This window comes from Otolemur garnettii, unplaced genomic scaffold (genome assembly GCF_000181295.1).
Source record: "Otolemur garnettii isolate 467f Iridium unplaced genomic scaffold, OtoGar3 scaffold00010, whole genome shotgun sequence".
Lineage (NCBI taxonomy): Eukaryota > Metazoa > Chordata > Mammalia > Primates > Galagidae > Otolemur > Otolemur garnettii.
Window position 1 is genome coordinate 31,771,221 of NW_003852405.1, and position 22,820 is coordinate 31,794,040.

Sequence of the window (22,820 nt, forward strand, 5' to 3'; positions counted from 1 at the left end):
TTTTTTTTTTTTTTTTTTTTTTGCAGGTTTTGGCTGGGGCCGGGTTTGAACCCTCCACCTCTGGTATATGTGGCCAGTGACCTACTCCTTTGAGGCACAGGCACCGCCCGTAACATGCTCTTTTTAAGCTTTGGAATTTTCTATGTATTTACAATGGCCAAATGTCTCTTGACATGTGAAAGGATGAAAAAAATTAGTAAGGACGTGTGTGTGTGTGTGTGTGTGTGTGTGTGTGTGTGTGTGTGATATGGTATAATACATTTGTTTTAAAATTAATGATTATCTTAAGGTAAAAATAAATAAATAAATAAATATTTCCTCCTGCACTTATTAAATAAGACATGGAATGGATATCTCCTGCAGGGGTTTTATACTTAGGATTCATAGCTGATTTATGCAATTTTTAAAATTTTGCTGTATAGCTAGTCCGTGGGTTACACACATCTCTGTGACTCACACTTACAAATGGAGGCTATTATAGGTAATAGGTAAATGTACTGGTTTCAACCTATTTACAAATTTAACTTAAGAACAAACCTGTAGAACCAGTCTTGTTCTTAACCTGGAACTGTCTGTAATCCCTCAAGTGAGGTAAACCTAAAAGAAAAACAATGGTGTGAAAACTCTAATTAGTTCCAAACAGTAAGTAAACTGTATCCATTTAATAGTTAAATAAAGGTTGAGTGACAGTTACAGTCAGATCCAGGTGCTAGATATTTGAAGATAGATAATTCTAAACGTAAGTATGATTAGGAATGGAGAAATCTTGGCTGAGTAGCCAAGTTCGGTGGAAATGAAAGTATAGCAGGTGGCTGGGCCTTTCAGAGACTGGCAGATGATTTAGAGATGAAAATGTTCTCGATCCAAAGCACCTCTAGCAACTTGTTGATCTGAGTGGTCCACTCAGAAACTGTAGTGTGATAATTTCTGATGGCTGTTATTATAATTTATCTACTTACTCCAGATGATTGGTTTAGATTTTATTAGAAACCACCTCATAGGCCTCTGTATGACATGTAATTTGACATTTCTTCCCCTTCCCACCCCCAGGCCCCAGTCCTGTGGTCCAAAGAGTTGAGGCAGAGGGTGAGCTCGCGTGACACAGACAGCATGATGATGTACAATAAAGGGAGGTTTGTGGGCTTTGCAATGTCTATGATTTGAGTATCTATGGAGTATAATCAGGAAAGGACATGCCATTTCCCAGAGAAGCAAGTGCCACAAGAGCCAAAGCCAGGCTGAAGCCAAAGACACAACTATGTTTTCTGTTAAAAAAATAAATAAATAAATATGATGGGAGAGACTGCCAAGATGGCTGACTAGAGGCACAGCTTGGAGGACTGTCCCAGCTGAAGAGTAGCAGGTTGGTCTGAGGAGAGTGGAGAACTATTAGCCGTCAAAGGTAGACTATGGAGAGAGAGAGCAGAGGAGTCTGGTCACTGCAACAAGGGGAGCTGCAGAGCTGAGAGAGAGGAGGATAGAGAAGAGAGATTGGCAATGTGGACCAAATCCAGGGAGGCCCAGAGCCTGGTGGAAGGGTAAGAGGAGCTCCCCTCTCTGACATGGTGCCTCCAGACAGCAGTAAGACACAGGGCTCTCATCCCACGGCAGCAGTGCAGTGAGGCACCAGAAAGCCAGCATTCTTACATCTGGATGCCTTCTCCTCTGTACCTCCTCATTCCTGGAATCCCAGAATGTAATTCTGGTTCCAGTTGGCTTCTGGCCATGATCCCATCCCACAGCACCTGAGCTGACCTCAGACAGCAAAGCTGCCCTTGTGGCTCTTCACATTATTGCCCACTAGCAGCTCAGACAAGGAGCACCAAGAGTCTCCCACTCCCACCCCAAACATGGGACCAGTGCAGCAAGACCTTGGCATCACCCCTCCCAGGGCTGGGAGAGGACTCTGTATGAGAACCCTATTTCCCAGCAGCGAGAGCATTCTCAGCCTGCAAGAGAGCTGCAGTCTACAATCTGGGAAGATCAAAAAGGCAGCTGAAACTGGTACTCCCTGGTCATGAGAGCAGAGGTGAGACATATGGAAAAGGCCATGATTCTAGCCTCAGGTGGTAGAGAGTCCTAGTGGCCAGATGGGTCTCAGAGGAGTGGGGGGACTGTGAGCACAACCTATCCTTTCTCCCTGCTAAATAATTGATATATTGGAGAAGGCTCTGGCACTCAGACTGAATTAACCTAGCTTCTCATTCCCATGGCAACCAAATGGCTTGGGTGCTTGGGCTAAACCAGAGCAGCAGCCCCTCCCAGCATCTACTACAATAGGGAATTGTGGATCCAGGAGACCTGTGAGTTGCTGCATGGCCTTCACAAAGACCTCTGCAGACAGAGAGGCCTACCTCCTTTAACTTGGGGTCTAGTGGTGGAATAGGGGTGCACACTTGGAGATCCCCTGACTTACCAGTATCTCATGGAGATGCACGCCAGCAGGTCAGACACTCAAACTATGGGATAGCTGATGGATGGTCTTGGGCAGAGAGGAAATATACAGGGATTGATCACAAAGAGAGATCTGTGGAGTTTCAGGGAACAAATAGGGAAGGTGGACACTCCACCCTTCAAAGAAACTGGGCTAGTCAACAGGCATAGGAAATGCCTGGCTTGGGACCTTAGCAATCACACAGTTAGATCCCTCCCTCAGGAACAACTCTCCAAGCTTGGAGAGTTTTCCCTGAACTACATATCAGTGGCTCAGTCTAGTTGGCTAGACAAGCAAAGTCTGAATCCTGCAGAGACTCAATAAAAATACACAGTCTCTACAAAGTCAACCATAATTTTCCCTGCTATTCCCTCACCTCAGGGAGATAGAAATCAAGCAACTTATTGGGGACTGCAGGGTCCTTAATAAAGCATGAGGCATTTACATGCCCCATCTGGTGGGCCAGAGCTCCCCACGGACACGAAAGCTCTCCTTGGCAGCTGGTTCTTTCATGCAAACTACAATCAAAGATGGTGGAACAACCTATGGATGGCGGAACAACCTATTGGGAAATATTGTGCCTCCCAACTCAAACACACATGGTGTAGGGGATTCAAACCTAAAAAATTCTACCTTCCATCTTAGAGATTAAGCTAAGAAACCTACCTCACTATCCACTCTTGGGACAAAGTTAAGACAACAGGTCAGAGGTAACCCAAGAGATTATCAAACCTGTTAAAGCATTACAAAGTTAACCCAGAACTAGCACTTCTTTCCCTGACATAGTCTAGGACCCATCGTTGGGATCTCAGAGACAGGCCTATAAGCCAGACCTAACATCCTCAACTCTCAATTGAGAAGCCAGATGAGAAGGAACCAGGAAAAAAAAAAAAGAAAGAAAGAAAGAAAAAAACTCAAAGAAATGAAAAATGGAAGTGAAAGTTCAGTACTGAAAAAAATAATAGCTTCTTACCAATGAATACCAATGTAAACAAAAAGATTAAAAGGACAGAGGAAGAATTTCAAACATGCATTGTAAGGAAACTCAACAAGATACAAAAGAAAACAGAGACACACACAAATAAGCCACAGAAACAGTGTAGGAAAGGAATGAAAAATTCTCTGAAGAAATCAAAGTACTAAAGAAAAGCCAAACAGAACTTCTGGAAATAAAAAATTCAGGCAAAGAATTACAAAGCATAGTGGAATGGGTTAGATCAGGCAAAAGAAAGAATCTTAGAACTTGAATCTAACACCTTTGAGCTAAACCAGTAGGCTGGAAAGAAAAAAAATAGAGAAACAAAAGGAATGAATAAGGCTACAAGAAATGTGGGGCTATGTAAAAGTCCAAACATAAGAATGATAAGCATCCCTGAGGGTGAAGAGGAAAATACACAGGGTTGCAAAATATATCTGAAGGAATGATGGAGGAAAATGTCCTTGGTCTTGCTAGAGATCTGGATTTCCAGATTCAGAAAGCTCAAAGGACGCCAGGGAGAATCATTGCAAAGAGGCAGTCACCATGGCATGTAGGCATTAGAGTGGTCAAAGTGAATATGAAAGAGGCACTTCTACAAGCAGTAAGGTGAAAACAGCAGGTTACTAACAATGGTAACCTATCAGCCTAACTGCAGACTTCTCAAACGAGACCTTACAAGCCAGAAGGGATTGGAGCCCTGTTTTCAATCTTCTAAAACAAAATAATGCTGAGCCTTGAATTTTATAATCCTCCAAACTAAACTGTTTAAATGAAGGGGAAATAAAGACTTTCTCAGACAAGTAAACACTGAGAGAATTTGTCAAGATCAGACCTGCCCTGCACTACATGAGGATAAATATAATAAACTTTTACTAGTATAAAATCATCCAAAAGTTCAAGATCATAGCCAAGATAACACAATGGCTCAAAAGGTAAAACAACAATAAAGCTCTACTCAACAAGAACAGAAATCCAACACACTTATTGATTCCTTCAATAAATGTGAATGGCTTGGACTCCCCACTCAAGACACATGCATTAGCCTGGCTGAATGGATTAAAAAAAAAAAGAAAAAGCCAAGTATCTGCTGTCTCCAGGAAATGCATCTAACCTACAAGGACTCATTCAGAATCAAGATTAAGAAATGGGAATAAAATCCATGCAAATTGAAACCAAAAGAAAGATAGTGTTGCAGTTCTTATATGATTAAAATAGACTTAAAATTAATAAAAGTAAGGAAAGACAAAGATGGATTTTATATAATGGTAAAGGGAACAATTCAAGAAGACATGATGACCCTAAATATCTTCAGACCTAACACAGGTACACTCAGATTCATAAACCAGTTTATACTAAATCTAAACAAAATTATAAATACCAGCACTACAGTAGCTAAGGACTTCAACATCCCACTGACAGAATGAGACAGGTCCTCCAAACAGAAAATAAACAAGGAAACGATGGACTTAAATAGAAGTCTAAAACAATGGGCCTAAAGTCATTTATAGAACATTCTGCCTCCACTATTAAATATAACATTCTCATTAGTTCATGAAACATTCCCTAAAATTGATTATATCCTAGGCCACAAAACATGTTTCAATAAGTTTAAAAAAATAGAAATTGGGTGATGTCTGTGGCTCAAGAAGTAGGGCGCTGGTCCCATATGCCGGAGGTGGTGGGTTCAAACCCAGCCCCAGCCAAAAACTGCAAATAAATAAATAAATAAATAGAATTATACCATCCATCTTTTTAGACCACAGTAGAATAAAATTAGAAATTAATCCCATCGCTATACAAAGTTATGGGAACTAAACACTCTGCTGCTGAATGACAATGGGGTAAATGAGGAAATTAAGATGCATATTGTCTAAACCTAACTCAACAACTCTAAGACAAAGTTTCTCCCCCCTCAAATCTAATTAGCCCTGACTTCTGCCTTTTCTATGAATACATCATAATCATAGCTAACACTTAGAATACTTACAAATTTCTACATGCATGGTTTAAGCATGTTACATACGTCAAGTCATTTAATCCTACTGAAAACCTGATGAAATAGTCCTCAAAATAAAAATTTATTTTGAAAGATTTATTTCAAAATAAACCATGCTTATTCTTTCCTTTCTTTACATATTATATTCTTTTTTCACTTGCTACCCAAGCACTTTTGTATATGCCAGATGTGTGTGGAATATTAGCATATATCAGTAACCAAAAAAAACATAATAATTTCCTCTGGGGAGTTTTAGTCTGGCTGAGGTCCTGACATGTCTCAGTTAGATGTGTTCATATTTCATCAAGTAATTTATGACAGGTAGTGTTGTTTTACTTTTGTTAGTCATAAATGGCAAAGAATGCACTGTATCAAGTAAAACTCAATTCCCCAAGTATAGGGCTTTATAAAGTCTTCAAAGCCTTCAATATGATGATTAAACTGAATGAGCCCAGACCACCCGGAGAACTAACCCCACATTATGGGCAACCTAATGTGTCAACACATCCTTAGTTAAACCCAAACTAAATACAATCTTATTCATTTAAGTATCTTATCCTCTCTTTCTTTTAAGGATCCATTTCCTCTGAGTTGCCCAAGTGTTTTCTACTTCCTTTTTATTTGCTGTCCTCTTCATTACACCTGAGTGTCTTTTGTTTTTGTCTTACTATCCTGTCTCATAAGGCTTTTTGTCTTGCATACTGTTTTAGGGTTTTCCTATTTCTTTTGTTCTATTTAATGCTAGATCTCAAATGGTTTTATCTGCTTTTGGTTAAACTTTCTACCTTTAAAGGTAGAAACAGTCATGACCTTTCCTATTCGTCTTTGTTTAAGCTTGCTCTAAAATTATTAGAGTTTTGCCTTCATTCTAATGTTTTAATTCTCCATTCAGCCACTTTGGATAAACTGTGAAGGTTCCTTTTCAACAAAAGTTGATAATGTAACTACACTGAAAATTTATCACGTAAAAATAACTTCCACATGTGAAGTACAAATTTAAATATCTAAAGGAAGCTTAGGATGCGTGCACAGACATCAGCGAAACAGAGAAAAAAGGAAGACAGACAAAGACTTGTAGATTTTTTTATGTACAAAAAAGTAATCACTATACTTTCATCTCTCAAGATAAGAGATATTAAAGACTAAACTCAGATGGCACTTCAGAAAAAGTGGTTTGTCTTTGTTTTTAATCTTTAAGTGCTGTTTTATAAAATATTGTGCATTATTATCGTTTGGGGATTTTGCAAATTTATCCTGAGAGTCAAAGTTATAGATTAAATTGCAACCTAATAAATCACAGTGATCTGTGTGGAATCTTTGCTTTTCAACACTGGGCCCATGAGAGGAATGTGCCCTCTGCCATGTTGAGGATATGTCCAGAATTGAAGCTGTGAGCTGGGCCTTGAACTGTGCCATCTCTTTGTCTGCAAATCGTTTTGTAGTATGGCTCATGTGTCCCTTGCTTTAAGTCTCACCATGCCTCATGCATGATCCCATGCTCGTTTAAGTGTAAGTGAACTGGGAATCTACACATTTAATTCCATTTAAAAAAATGGACAACTTTAAACAGTTAGCAAAAGTGTGCTTGGAAAGTGAAGTCAAATTGCATGGCAAAGTGAGTCAGGGAGATTTTGCACCAGTTCGAATAATTACGACACCTTAAACTCATTGGGTGCTGTTGTCTAGTGACTGAGAACTCAGAGTGCCTTCCATTTATTCAGTCATTTCTGCACAAATAATTCTCTTTTATTTATTTAGTGATATTGTCCTAGCAAAAGGGGAAGACAAAAAGTTTATATTGAGAGAAACTGGTTAGAAAGTGAGAGACTTTGACTTATTTATCTCACTCTTCGAAACACATAGTAAAGTGTCTAGCATATAACAAGTACTCAAAGTACTTACCTTGTTAAAGGAAACATTTGGAAAAGGGTTATTAGAAACATAATATGGGCCAGGTGCAGGCCATCCTAACACTCCAGGAAGCTCAGGCAGGTGGATTGCTTGAGCTCAGGAGTTGGAGATAAGCCTGAACAAAGGGGAGTCCACCCCCACCCCTCAGTCTCTACTAAAAATAGACAAAACAAAAAACTAGCCTGATGTTGTGGTGGGTGCCTATAGTCCCAGCTACTTGGGGAGGGCAGAGGCAAGAGGATTGCTTTAGCCTAAGAGTATGAGGCTGTTGTGGCACTCTAGCCTGGGGCAACAGGGTAAGAGTTTGTCTCAAAAAAAAAAAAAAGAAAGAAAAAGAAAACCAGAAACAAACCTTAATGAGGCTTAGTATTAAAGAGCATGTATTTTGATGTTAGAACTGGGTTTGAACCTTATTCCAACTGCTTACTGTATGTCTTGCTTGTCTTATTTGAATTCCTCAAGCTCTAAATTACTTATTTGTAAATAAGAAAGTGCTCTCTTATGATATCTGTGAAGATTATATTAAATACATAGTAATACATGAAAAGATCCCTAGCTCATTTCCTAGCCTGCCAAAGTCTCTACTATTACTGCAATAATACACCATCGATGTAAAGATAATACCTTCTTTTGCCAAATATGCCTTGCTCTATTCTACTGTATATTACTCTCATTTCAGATGATTTGAATTTCTTCTCAGTAATGTTCAGCTATTTGCAAGGGCACCATAACTTCCACTTTCCTTCCAGAATGTTGAACCAATTGAGAATTAAGACGAGGTATGAGACTGATACTGGTGTAGAAACAATTGAAGTACATAATTTACCATAAGAAATTAGAGGATTTTACCGTTTATAGACTTTTGCTAGAAAGAGGAAGAGAAAGAGAGAGATTTTAGAGAATAAAGGGCTGGAAGAAATAAATTGTAAGAGGTATTTCAAAATGTTTTTTGAAATCAGAAAACCATAAAGTAATTCTCATTTTTTTAAGAATGAATGTGTATTATCAACCAAAATGTCGACTGGGCTGCACTCTGCACTGTGCCTGTGGAGTGATGGTCAACAAAGTTGGACATTTCTTCTGTCTTTGAGCAGCCATTGTAATTAAGAGAAAAGAATAAACATATTTGAAACTACTGAACTAATGCAAACCGTTGTCAAATACAGGAGGAGACGTACAAATGAGATGTGTCGCCCAAACTCACAGAAGAGATGACTGTTAATTTTCAGGCAAAATTCCTAACATTTACTTATTCCTTTCACTGAAAAATGCTGAGTTCCAAGCCTCTATTGGTTGCTGGTAAGTCCTGGAAATATGAAATGCAAAACAGAATTCCTGACCTCATGGACCGCGTGGTGAGAACACTCAGCTCAGCACATCTCTTTCACTTTTCAGGAACAGACTAAGTCTCACTGTTGGGTCCCTGAATACACACACACACACACACACACACACATACACACACACACACACACACACACAGTTAGCACCAGAAATAAAATAACTCCACACAGCAACTGTTGAAATTCAAGTTTTCTATTAAAAATGAATCACTGACACCTTCTTCATGTGGCTATGTATGGTTAAACAATATAATTTTTAATGGCTCCCAAGTATTATATCATAGACATTAACAATGTTTAATTACAAAGTCTTGGAGTTAAAACACATTTCATTTAAGATTTAAATTTTATATTTATGGGACATTTTCAATTCTTTAGGGGAATTAGCTATTTATATCTTTTGCTCATTTCTAAATTGACGTTTTCATCTCTCTTACAAATATGTAAGGACTTTCTATATATTGGGTTTATTAAACCTATGCTTTTAACATATATTTCAAATATTTTCTCCCGGTCTCATTTGTCTTTATAATATGCAGCTCTGATTATATCAATCCACCCAATATAAAGTTTTTTTCAATAGCTTCTAATTGCTCTAGGATTGTATGTTTATAATCTTAAAACTTGGCCCTCTCCTTGGCCGGAGTCACATCAAATAGTCATCACCAATATTTCAGGCTTTCCTATTTTCAGATGTAGCTTGTTTGCTTCTGTTTAATCAGTTGTCAATCTTACATTGGAGTTTTTCTTCTTTTGTTTCCTCCGCCATGTTGTTTGTTGCTGTGGAGTTACATCTTTATTAACCTTTTACTGCCATCTCAAGAATTGTCATGAATCAGAGAGGTGATGGTTCCATTCTTTAGAATCACAAGCCTATATTGTGTTTTGAAAAGTGTTTTAGGAGATCTTATAAGGGAATTGTGACTCAAGACTATGTGAGACCTTAAGCCATCTTCTTATTCTTTTTTCCTAGTTAGAATAAGGATAAAATGATTTTTCATACACTTAGTCTTTAAACATCTACTGTTTGACAAGGAATTTAAAAATAAAAAGACATGATCCTGATCCTCAAAACTTCAGTGTCAGGAGATGAAGGGCATTTCTTGCAGGTAGATAAAACAGGACAAACAGCATGGAAGAGACAGCATTTGGTTTATCCTTAACAATGAAGAAGATCTGAATGATGGAAATAGTAGGAGAGGGCATTCAAGTTAAAGCACAATCACCAATGCACAAAGAAGGGCTAGGAAGGAGCCTGGCCATATACAAAGTGATACATGAGCTTGCTCTGTGAATCTCTCATCTCTACCTATGATCGATCTAAATTTTTTCTCAAGGAGGGCTGATGGATTTGGACCAAATGATATAGCATACATTTTTGTTTTCTAATAGTTACAATTATAACCTTTTAAGGTTTCAAGTGAATATGGTTATAAGTGTACATCCTTTCCAAGGCACAGAATATAGTCTACTTGTTTAGATGTGGCCAACATTTAGTGCTATGGCCAGTGATTTGATCTTATTAGCTCCATCAAGATACCAACTGCACTAGCTGTACTAAGAAGGTTCCATTACTTCCAGGTTCTTAAAACAGAGAATTTTCATACATGCTGGCTTTGCTATTTATTACATACATGGGGGAAATAAAAAGCATTTGATACTTAAAAAAATATTCAAGTATTCCAAAATGACTTCCAATATGGTACTGTTAGAATAAAGAGAAATGAATATCATGATCCCCTGTGGACCCTCACCCAGAATTGGGTGGGAAAGATATGTTTAAACTATCACTTCTGCCCCCTGTGAATTCTCCAATCAGTAATTTTGTTTCTGTAATATAAATGCATGACAGAACAAGCACAAATTAATCCTACCAGGCCCTCGTGGAATCCATTTTGCATGTTTATATGCATTCGTAAACTAAAAAAAAGAAAATTAGCAGGTGCCTCTATCAAAGAAGTATTGGTGATGTACCATTAGGTCACAGAAACAGAAAAGTAAAACACTTTCCACACGTAGCGAAAGTGCTCATCAGTCATGAAAGCCTGGCTTTCAATGAGATGGCTATGAGCTGTTTCTGAAACTACAGAACCAAATAGTACAGCTGGAGAAGAAGTATTTGACGCTTAAAAATATTGTGCCTCTAGGACTAATTACGCTTTTGCAAACTTAGTCAAACATTGCTGTTTATTTAAACTTCGGCTTTACAAGATCTCCCTCAAATGAATGGTGGCTATTCTGAAGCCTACACATAAACATCTATTTTGTAGAGAAACTGGCAATTAAGGACTTGTAATGAATTCTAGTCTTTTTCAATCTCTTTAAAAGAACACCATGGAATCAGAGAAAATAAGATATGAGGCTTCTTTAAAAATCTGCCTTGTCTTTTTCTGATCATTTAAAATCCTAAGAAAATAAATTATATTTCTAGGTGTTGTATTAATGCATTTATGTATTTTTTTTGTTACAAATACTATATGAGTTATAATTCATGATTCCCCAGAAGAACTCCACATATAATTAGACATTCTTAAATATCTGTAAGATTATTTTGAGTAGGTGCAGTTCTAGACATATTTCTTTGCTGACACTAATTATGTGATAGGAATTTTCTTTATAGGTTCATCGGTTTGAAGGGTACTTTAAACTCCTTAAAATATTTAAAACATATCATAAGATTGTGCAAAGATATTCCATAAATTCTGAACTTATTTAATTATATACAAATATATAAGCTTATATATATTTAAGGCTTTATAGAGGTATAACAGAGGATAAGACCCTCTTGAGATTATAGGTATGTTATTCTTGTTTGAGCTACTGGGACAAATTTAAAGAATATACGCTTAAAAGTAAAAATAATCATAGCCAACTACAAGACGAAAAGAGAAATATTTTATACAGATAGATGCTTGATGATTGCATCAAAAGTTTAACCTTGAGAGGGCCAGATATTTTGGAGATATCGTGCTTTATGATGTTCCTGAAGGATGAAATTCTTCCTTCCTACAAGGGATGAATGCACTGGGAAAGGTCAGACTAGCCCTATGCTCTCCAATGGCGTTCTCTCCATGGGTGCACATGATGGAGGGTCTTTTATCTACTTCCACTGTTGGTGCATTTTTGATATTCTGAGTCATAAAGTATTCATAGAGCAAAGGAAAGCAAACAATTACAAAACTAGACAGGGCCCAAACCTAAGTATTGCCTCATGTTCAATTCTCGTGCTTTGAATGTCGTGAGCACTTAAGGCGGAATTGGAATGCCAGGCAAGTTTCAAGACAATTATTTGGAGTTCGCCTGCATTGATCTGTGCCCACAGTGTTTCTCTTTCTACAAAAACAAAGCAAATGAACAAAAACAACAATAAAAGGAAAATACCATCATTCTTGGAAAGCATTGCTAATAACATCAAAGGCATGCTGTCCATTTAGATTGTACCATGTAATCAGTCCTTACAGACAAGGTGTTCTTGTTAGTGACTACGTATGGCCTTCTGTATTTGGCCAAGATAGGAAGAAATTAATGCCTGTGTACTCTGTCCTTGCTTGCATAAATAAGACACTGATATTTGTGTTATTCTCCCAGTTGTCATGGTCAACATTTTTAGGAGCTATGGGATTAATTTACGAGATAACTTGATTCACTCATAGCTAGGAGGTTGTAGGAGGGATTAGTATCATTCTGCAAATTTCTAGCCTAGGACCTGTCATATAGTGAATGCTCCATGAATGTTTGTTGAATAAAAATATGATTTTGTTTGGGATACTTTCAATCCAGATAGGATCTCTTACGCCACCTCTGCTCTTAGTACTTATAAGTCATACCACTGATGCATTATTAAAAGTAATGAAGCAGCTAAGATATAGCACTTGCCTTCTTTCTTCTGATGATAAAATTAAGATTCTGTTGTATTTTTGCTGATGTTAAGATGGACCCTAAGTAGAATCAGAATAGTTGGGTACATGTGCTGAGAGATTTGAGGATCAACAGAAAACCAAAATTTATTCATTTGCTTTCAAAACATTTCCGTCCACTGTAGCCCCTTTGTCCCAGTCTTTGTATTTTCCAAAGGTATCCTCTAGGTCAAAGAGTATTCTCCACTTACGTTCATCTCTGCATTGCTACTCTATATCTTAGTGCCTGGCATGTAAGATTCATTCCATAAATTTTTCCTGAAGGAGATTACTATTAATTAGGCACAAGCGAAATGTTGTGAGAAGTAAAGATGTCATTGATTGATACTAATTGAAGTGGTGAATAGAGGAGAAATTTCCATGAAACAGCTCGCCTGAGCTGGGCCTTGAGGATGTAGCCAGAGGGAAGGGCGTCCAATGTGAGGAAACTAAGCATAAGAGGGGGGACAGCTCCCCTGAGAATGCATGGAGGGGGAGTAATGAAAAGGAAACGTGGCTGCAAAAATAAACTTTCCCTCCTTACGGTTTTGCCAGCAGTAAAGCTGTACTCCCTATCAGTGAGCGGCGCTGTGTTGGAGCTAGTCCTCAGGTTCACGGAATTCCAAGTTCTAACTTCCTCGGTCAATGCTCCTTCAAAGGGCACCTTCAGTTAAAGCTTCTATGAGGGCTGGGAGCTAAGGGGAAAACCTGAGAGGGAAACAGCATGAACAAAGCCCATGGACCAGGTCAAACTGAGCAGAGGTCAGTGCAGAAGGAGATCGGTCAGGGCCAACGCGGTAGACGCACTAGGTCATGAGATGGAGCTGAATAAGTTAAAGGTAGATTAATGCCAGATAATCACAGTGACAATCAGTGATGGGTCCTGATTAGTAGATTAGGAAAATCAAAAGTAGAGAAAAATATACCAAGAACTTTGAGTTGAATGTGAGGGGGCGGTGTGAATAGGGAACTCTTCCTTCAACTTCAGAGTCAGCTCTCTAGACACTTTTTTGTTTTTGTTTTTGTTGTTGTTGTTTCACGTTTTCTCCTAAAATAGCTCTATTGCTTCTCTGTATTACAGTTGTTAGAGCGGTGTTACCTTCGGCTAGTAACTAACCTGGAGATAAGTAGTATTAGACAGCACGTGCTTATTTTTTAATATTTAGGAAATTTGTGAGCCAACTGTGAAACACAGCCTTTATTAAAACTTAAATTACAGGGCGGTGGCCCCACATGCTGAGGGTGGCAGGTTCAAACCCAGGCCCAACCAAAAACTGCAAAAAAAAATAAAAAAAATAATAATAATAAAATAAATAAATTACGTAAACTTAAAATCAAATATATTATATAAAGAACAAAGATACATGTAAATATTTTTGAACTGTATGCTTTACATATTCTATGTATATGTGATAATATTTAAATAAATATTTATTAAATGTGATATTTAAATATGTGATAATATTTAAATAAAATTGTATAGGTATATGTACTTTTATTTTTCAGAGAGTTGCTTTTCAATTGTTAAATGTTTACCAGCATGTTGCCGAATTGATTCCTGTAAAGTGCGGTTTTCTCATTTGATAAATGTTAAAAGTAATGATGCTGATGTATATCCCATAGGTCAAAAAACAAAAAGAGCGATGCAATCTTGAGTCAATGGTAGACGTTACCATTATCACCTATTATATTGTAAAAACAAAAACTTAGTTTTTTGGTAAATCTATGCAGTGAACTCTAGATGCATAATAAAATATTTTAAATATTTAAGCTACATGATTAGTTTTCTAATCAGAATTGATGTTTTTGCATATTTATTAGGAAGAACTATTGACTCCATTAGAAAGCCTATCTGAAGACTCGCCAGAAAAAGCAAGTTAGGAGAGTCACAGCCTATTAAAGAGTTGCTACGGCAACCATCGCTTGCTACTAATGCACTGATAGAAAAGAAAAGGCAATTTGAGAGACAATGCTTCTCAAAATTCAGGGCAAAATAATACTGAACAAACCTCCATTTGGAACAAAACCACTGGCCGTGGGTGGCTTCTTTCTTGAATTAGCAGAAGGGGAGACGGTGTTCAGAGTGGCAGAGGCATATTTGGCATATTTCGACCTCTTTTCAATCCTATTGAAAATCATTAGTATTTCATGATTCTTAAAGTGATGGCATTAGAGACCCACAACAATAACCTTAATGCTTGATTCTGGCGATTTGAACATGATATTAAAGTACCTATTGTCATACGATTGCCGTGTACCCCTATGATTAGTTTACTTCTTTTAAGAAGTCAATATATCTTTTAGGTTGGATTTAAAAACCTAAACTGGGCTGGGAGTAGTGGCTCACACCTGTAATCCTAGCACTTGGGGATGCTAAGGCCAGCAGGATTGCTGAAGGGGAGGAGTCTGAGACGGGCTTAAGCAAGAGCAAGATCCAGTGTCTACCCTACCCCCCACACACAAAAAGAAGAAGAAGAAGAAGAAAAATTGTCTGGGCGTGGTGGCCGGTGCCTATAGTCTTATCTACCCAGTTATCTGGGAGGTTGAGGCAGGAAGATCACTCACACCCAGGAGTTTGAGGTTGCAGTGAGCTGTGAGGATGCTTCTCCTGCATTCTAGCCTGGGAGACAAAGCAAGATTCACTCAAAAACAAAACAACAAAACAACAAAAAAAGTAAGAAAACCTAAATTGTACTATGACAAGATGAGAATAGCAAATGTCACGCATTCACACACTAGGCCACCTTCAGAGGGACAGCAGCTTATTCAGTTGATTGCTTTTTAATTTCTAAACATTTCATCAGTATAACAAGAGTTGATGAATTAATTTGAATACTCAATCAGTGCTTTTGGTAAGAAAAAAGGTATTAACTACATTAAAAATTGCTCTTCAAATTCTATAGTTACTTTAAATCCGTCATTAATCTGATGAGGTAGGCAATACTACAACTTTTCTAATGATGTAATTTAAGTTTCTAGAGATTAAATTGTAAAACTGCTAAAGGTCAAAGGCTGGACTTCATTCTAAACCAATCATAATACTAATCTCAGATTTTTTTTTCTTTGTTCTTAATAATAATGGTTATTCCTACACAGAGCATGAGCACACTTTTGTCTTAATTCTTTCAGATCAGTCCTACATTATTTTGCTGTGTTTGATTCCTCAGCTTTTTAGATAGCTCTCTCTACGTATTGTTTCTCTGATAGAAAAATATCTCATTACTTTAGTTGGATGTAGTTAAAAGAGCCATTACTTTTCCGTCAACATAATTGCTTTAATTTTGGCTGTTGACAGGCTGCAAATCACCTTGCAAACCAATAGGAAATGCAAAATCATACGTAGATACCAGAATGTAGATCAAACAGATATGCTCTGTGTGAATTCCTTAATTGTCAGAGTTGCTTGTGGAAATCCTGGACGCAAAAATGAACAAGAGACCAGGCTCCTATTTATGAACTTGATGGTATCACATTGTGATTTGACACGGACACGTACGGAGGTTGCAAACAACTGAAGCAGCAACAGAAAATGCTGCATACAACGTCTTTAAATCAAACTTGGAAGTGGTCAGCTCAAAGAGAGAAATGTAAAATGTGCAAATAAAAGATTGGCACGTTAAGACTTCATTTTATACAGCCTTTTTCCTTGTTCTCTTGTTGACTGTTTATTCTACATTTAATCTTCTCTGAGTCACAATCTTTGCATATTATATTTTCAACTTTGCAATTGAAAAGCTATGCTTTTTTACAATAAAAAACATATTTACAATGTATAAGCAAGCAAATGGCCGCTTTTAGACATCCATGATCCTTGCTATTTCATTAAAAAAAAAGAATAAATTAATGGGTATACTGGTATCAGTGGTCTTTGGGACTGTTTAAATGGGAAAGATACTTAAAGGGCAAAGAAAAAAATTGATTTTAAAAAATCCTAATTCCCAGAGACCTCACTGAATAATGAGCTCTAACTAGGCATGGAAATTTGCTCACATATTATGCAGCTAATTTAAGAGAGAATGAAGAATGGACGGTTGTAAAAGATACATATTATTTCCTCTGGAAAAGCTTTAAACAGTTTGCAAAGTCAAATTTAAGATGCTTTTAATTACAGTCCTTTATTGTTGCCATGTAAGAAGTTGGTTGAAGTCTGTTGAACAGATTGGATCTTAGAGGAGATGAATACCAGTTAATACAAAAAGGGGCCTTTGAAGTTAAATTTTTAATGTATGCATTTCCTCAGTAAATCTTTTGCTTATCAATGTAAGACGACCACTTGTAAATGAATTTGTGCTTCTTTGGTACCTATCTTATTGAGCTAGTACGGGAGATGGACTTTGGCTGCCTGCCTGAGCTTTGAGCCCAAGTTTAAGTCTGCTTGCAATACTGAACAAAAGCTTTGAAAGCGATTATCAGCGGAAGGTCCTTCTATTTTTTTAACAGAACCCAGCAACCACTGGAGCAGGGTCCCCGCAGCCCAGTCAAAGCCAGTGCAGACTCGTACCGCCAAGATGAAGCCCAAATCTGACCACCCATAGACCTTTGTGCTCATTTTAATGGTAAACATTGTCCTCCAGGGTAGAGATTGAACCTGCTAATGAGACACAAGATCTATGAAGAAGCACGATCACTGGATGGGCACCTGCCAACAAACTCCATGTCCACATGCCGTGATTTCAGTGCTGGCATCAAGCGTCTTTCTCCCTCTGTCCTTTAAAAGTTCTCTGCTACCCAGCTCTTTGTTCAGACAGCCGGTCTGGTTGCTCCTTAATTAGCATGGTCTCCCTTTTATTTGAGGGAGCCTCTTCCCCCACCCATAAAGCCTTGTCTGTACATTCTCTTTTTTCAGTCTTGTTCCAATTTCTCTGACTCAGGGACCAAGAACCACGAAGTAATGTTATTACGTATCAAATACACACAAACAAATAGTCCCGGGGTATCACCCCTTCGTTAGAGCAATGCTACTTTTTATCCTTTGCTTTCTGAATATTTATTGCTATCTCTCAAAATTACCATCCTGTTCATTCATATAAAACTCTTCACATTTTCTCTGTAAACTTCATGTAATAATTAAATTTTATGTTTCTTCAGGAAACATGCTTTTCCAACATTTTTACTGAGTCAGCATTTTATTTGTATCCAATTTATTTGAAAAGAGGAAGAAGGATGGGTCTGTTATTTAAACAGGCTCTTCGGTTTACATAGTGCAATTTGAAAGCTCTGAACTCTTTCATTTGTGGCGTACAGGGCTCTCCATCTATGTCAAATCCCTGCAAACTGTCTCTACATTTCCCGGGAAATAAAACGTCCAAACCTCATCCACATCACTCAAAAATACACACGCTTTACACCATGAAGTAAAATATCGCTTTCTAGCGTCTAACGTTGCTAAATGTGGGAGCTTCAATTTATAAGTTATTTGGCATTTTATTAGTTTTTTGCAATTTACATTTAGAGATTTAAATAATTTGGGCAAAGTCATGACATCAAACTTGACATTAAGAATTTGTTTCTACTGTTTACATGCAAAATTTTCCAAGGCTGTTACTTGTCCTATTTGCTTACCTGACCATATGACTTTAGGGAGACCATGAAATATTATCTGGTCTTTGTACCCATTTCTTGACATATACCTCCTAACACTCTTGGCATCTCAGGAGTGATCAATGTCTTTTGCGTGCTAATTAGATGACTGGTAGTTCCAGACCCGATAACATTGGGATGAGAGCTGGTCCCTGAAAAGTCCAAGGCATGATTGGTCTTTTGGGTGTGATTGATTGGACCAAGGTCAATCAATTCAGCACAAGCATGATTGAACCAAAGCCACCTCCCAACCTCTGGGGAGGGGAAAGGGGCTGAATGTTGAGTTGTTCACCAATGGCCAATGATTTAATCAATCATGCCTGTGTCATGAAGCTTCCATTAAGCCCCTGAAGGACTGGTTTCAGAGGATTCAAGATAGCTGATAGCTTGGAAAGCAGGGTACCTGGAGAGGGCATAGGAGCTCCAGGCCCTTCTCCTATCCCTTACCCTGTACATCACTTCCCCCTGATAGTTCATCTGTGTCCTTCGTCATATCCTTTCTAAGCAATAGTAAATGCAAGTAAATTGTTTCCTTAACCCCTGTGAGCTACTTTTTACTGAATGTTCAAGGATAATCTGCATGCTAGTCCATTATCTCAAACTAGAAGCTTTTGTCATATTTTTAAATTAGTCAGAAACCAATCTCATTGCAACCCCTCACTACAGCTATGAAGTCATGCCCCCAGCTAACATCACTTCCCTTTCATCTCCTGTCAATAGGTAGAGGACAAATGGTATCATATATTCAAACTGGACTCTAAAGGGGACATTATTTTAGTGACAGCTCAATGTTTTGCAAGAACTAAACAGAAAAATTTTTAGAAGAATATAAACCAAGTACGAACTCCTTGTATTTATAAACCAGCGGAGTACTCATTTCTCATTTCTTACCTGATACTCTAGAGAATGAGCAATCTGGACTTAGGACAAGTATATAATTGTAGATGATTAAGGAATTCTTAAAGGTTCAATGGAATCTGATCAGACAGACACCCTGACTTTCATTAGCATTGAACCTTCTCACTTTGATCATATCCTGTTCTGCTAAACCAAATTAAATCTTGTTTTGTTTAGCAACGAGAATTGATTTATTTCTGTTTGAGCAAACACACAAAAGAAAGAGAAATTAACACATAAAATTTGAGAGGGAAATTTTGTCTTGGAACAAAGATCTTTCAGGTGGTCAGTGGACTAACTAGCATGGAAGTTTGATAGACACATTAACAGGAATTTTTCCAGGAACAGGAGAGATTTCTATCCCACCACATGTTAGCGTCTGAGATAGGCTTACAAATACAGATGGGCCATTAAGAAACATTCCTTACAGGAAGTTGCCTGGCCTGTTCATATGTGTTTTAACTAAAGTAACCTTAATGCTGCCACCTTGGTCCTCAAAATAAGTATACTTGAATTCAGCTCCTGGCTTTATCACTGATTAGTTTGTCACCACAAACTTAGGCAAGTTAGACTAATCAACAATGCCTCAATTATCTACTGTGTAATGTTCCATGATTATGGAACATTATTTCAAAGGTATGCAGTAAATTTTTATATAAGAAAAATAAAACACTTGTTTTTCACAAAATAAGGGTTCCATAAATTATAACATTTTTATTGTTATTATTTCAAAAATTGCATTCTACCATGTGGGTATAGTTTAACTCATTTTTTATAACCGGATTTCCGACTATCAAGCAGAACAGGAGTTACTCACCCTCCAATTTATTCTTCCAGGCCTGTGCCTAAGGCCTGTATTTAATCTCTTCCAGAAAAGGCCAGTTTTGAAGTTCTGACTCTGTGGCTGTGTCTACTTTTCTATACATGTGATGTATTTTCTTTTACTTTTCAAGTATGTTTAGGAAGCAAAAATCATGCTCATATTTACAGCATGAGCAAATCAACAGGAACAAAACATTTTGCAAAATATCATAGAAGGAAAGTTAGCAAAAGCCCACTAGGAAAAAGATGAAGATTCCTAAGTATTCTGTAATATTTTGAATGATTAATAAAGTATTTTCTTTCTGTGTGTCCTAAGAAAGCTTGACATACATATGCGTAAAATCAGCTTTATGCTGACAAATAGGTAAAGAATTTGTAATGTGTTTACATTCTGGGTTGTTCTCATCCACACATCTGCACCCAGCGTGGTGTAAGATTTTCTTTCCAGAGCATCAAGGACTAAGCATGGACAGACCATCCGCCGGTCATACACCAAACCCTGGAAATAAAGCAATTCTCTTTTTCATGGAATAGAGCAGTGGTTAATTAAAAGAAAATCACAGTATCCTACTCACTGCAATGAATTCTTGCTTGTACAGAGCAGAATCCTCTGAAGGCTTAGTCCCCAAACACCGACCTCAGAGTTAGAACAAATAGCAAGAAACAAACACAATTATTACCACGTGCTAAGGAGCACATTGGTTTAATTCTGCTTTAAAGACCAGCGTTTTATCATTCAGAAAACTCATCATGGAAACCAACAAGTCTGACATGCTTAAAAATAAATAACACATCACCTCATTCCAGTGAGAATGACTCACTCACGTTAAAAAGTCCCAAGACAGGCTCAGCGCCTGTAGATCAGTGAGTAGGGCATCGGCCACATACACCAAAGGTGGGACAGGCCTGCTAAACAATAGTGACAGTTGCAACCAAAAAATAGCCAAGTGTTGTGGTGGGCACCTGTAGTCCCAGCTGCTCTGGAGGCTGAGGCAACCGAACCACTTAAGCCCAAGAGTTTGAGGTTGCTGTGAGCTATGTTGGCACAGCACGGTACTGAGGGTGACATAGTGAGACTCTGTCTCAAAAGAATAAAAAATAAAAAAAAATAAAAAGTTCCAAAACAACAGATGGTGGCGTGGATGTGAAGAGAAAGGAACTCTCGTACACTACTGGTGGGACTACAAGCTAGTCCAACGTCTATGGAAAATTGTGTGGAGAAATCTCCAAGAACTTAGAGGCCTACCATTTGATCCAGGAATCCCACCGCTGGGTATATACTCAAGGGAGGTAAATGTCATTGTATAAAAAGTACACCTGCACTCAAACGCGTATAGCAACACAATTCACAATTGCAAAGGCCTGGGAACAACCCAAGTGCCCACCAATATGTGAATAGATTCATAAAATCTATACATGCCCACCATGGAACAGTACTCAGCCATAACGAACGGCTGTCCTACCTCTTTTGTAACAACCTGGGTGGAACTGTAAACCATTCTTCTCAGTGAAACGTCATAAAAATGGAGAAACAAACACATATACTGAATACCAAATTGAAAAAACCAAATAAAAAAAAAAAAAAAAACCCTACAAGGTCATCTAGAAATTTGCTCAGTGAGTTTTCTTTTGGAGGTATTGCACTTCTTGGGTATTTATTTGCTGACTTTTACCAATTGAGGGAATTTTTCAGCCATTAATTTTTCAAATACTTTTCTGCCCTATTCTCCTTCTTTCGTCCTCTTGGTCCTCCTAACACACACCACACACTACATGTTGAGATCACCTGGTAACATCCCACAGCACTCTAAGCCTCTTTCATTTGATTTTCAACTTTATCCTCTCTTTTTATTCAGCTTGGTTAATTCTTATTGATCTGTCTTTAACTTAACTGACTTGCTTTTGAGATTTCTAGTCCGCTCTGAGACCAATCAGGTGAAATTTTTATGTCAGTGATTATCTTGTTAAGGGGTAGAATTTCCATTTTTTTATTATTTATAGCTTCTCCTGCTCTGCTGAGATCCCTCCTCTTTTTACCATTAATATCTTCTATGCCTTTTTAAATATTAATGCTGATGGCCCTCCATATCAGTGGGTTCTGTATCTGAGGATTAAATAGGAATATTTCTAAAATATTAGGGAAAAATGATAGTCATATCTGTACTAAATATGTACAGATTTCTTTATTATCTTTATGCACCAAATGATACAGCACGACAACTATTTACACAGCATCTACGGTGGTATTGGGTATTGTGACTGGAAATAATGTGTGTTTTTCTGTCACGCTATGTGACAACTCTTTCCTTTTTTTACTCTTCTCACTATTTTTGTTTACGGCTTACTGCATAGAACTCTGTAATCCTAGAACGTAATATAGCTAGTAGGCTGGAGGAACCGTGGGAAGGATTCAAGCAGAAGACTTTTGTCCATCAGGCTACTGGACTATTATCTACATAAGAATAAAACATTTATTGAGTGAAGCCATGCAAATTATAAGCTATGTTAACCGGTTTCATGAAAATATTTCAAATTGTAAGTGAAAACACCCTACTGTACCCCATGGTTGCATTAATGTACACAGCTATCATTTAATAAAGAAAAAAGAAGAAGCTGGGATTACCCTCTTACTAAAATAAAACACATGTACTAATTCCAGAGACTTGGAAGCCAGTGAGAAAAGATAAAAAACGATCCATAAAGCAGTGGATCACATCCCAGGGGACAATGCAGGGAAGAAGGAAATACCTTGTTTTCTTCAGAATATTCATAAAAACCAGGCAGAATTTTAGATGTTTTTCTCTATGAAACCACAGAGAATTCTCCAAGGCTTCACAAATTTATTGCCACAAAAAAAAAAGAGTGCTGAGCAACACTTGGTTTAAAAAGTCAGTACATGTAGAGATTTACTAAATTGTATTTGTTTGACCTCTTCAGTATTTCTTGAACCTAAACCCTTCCT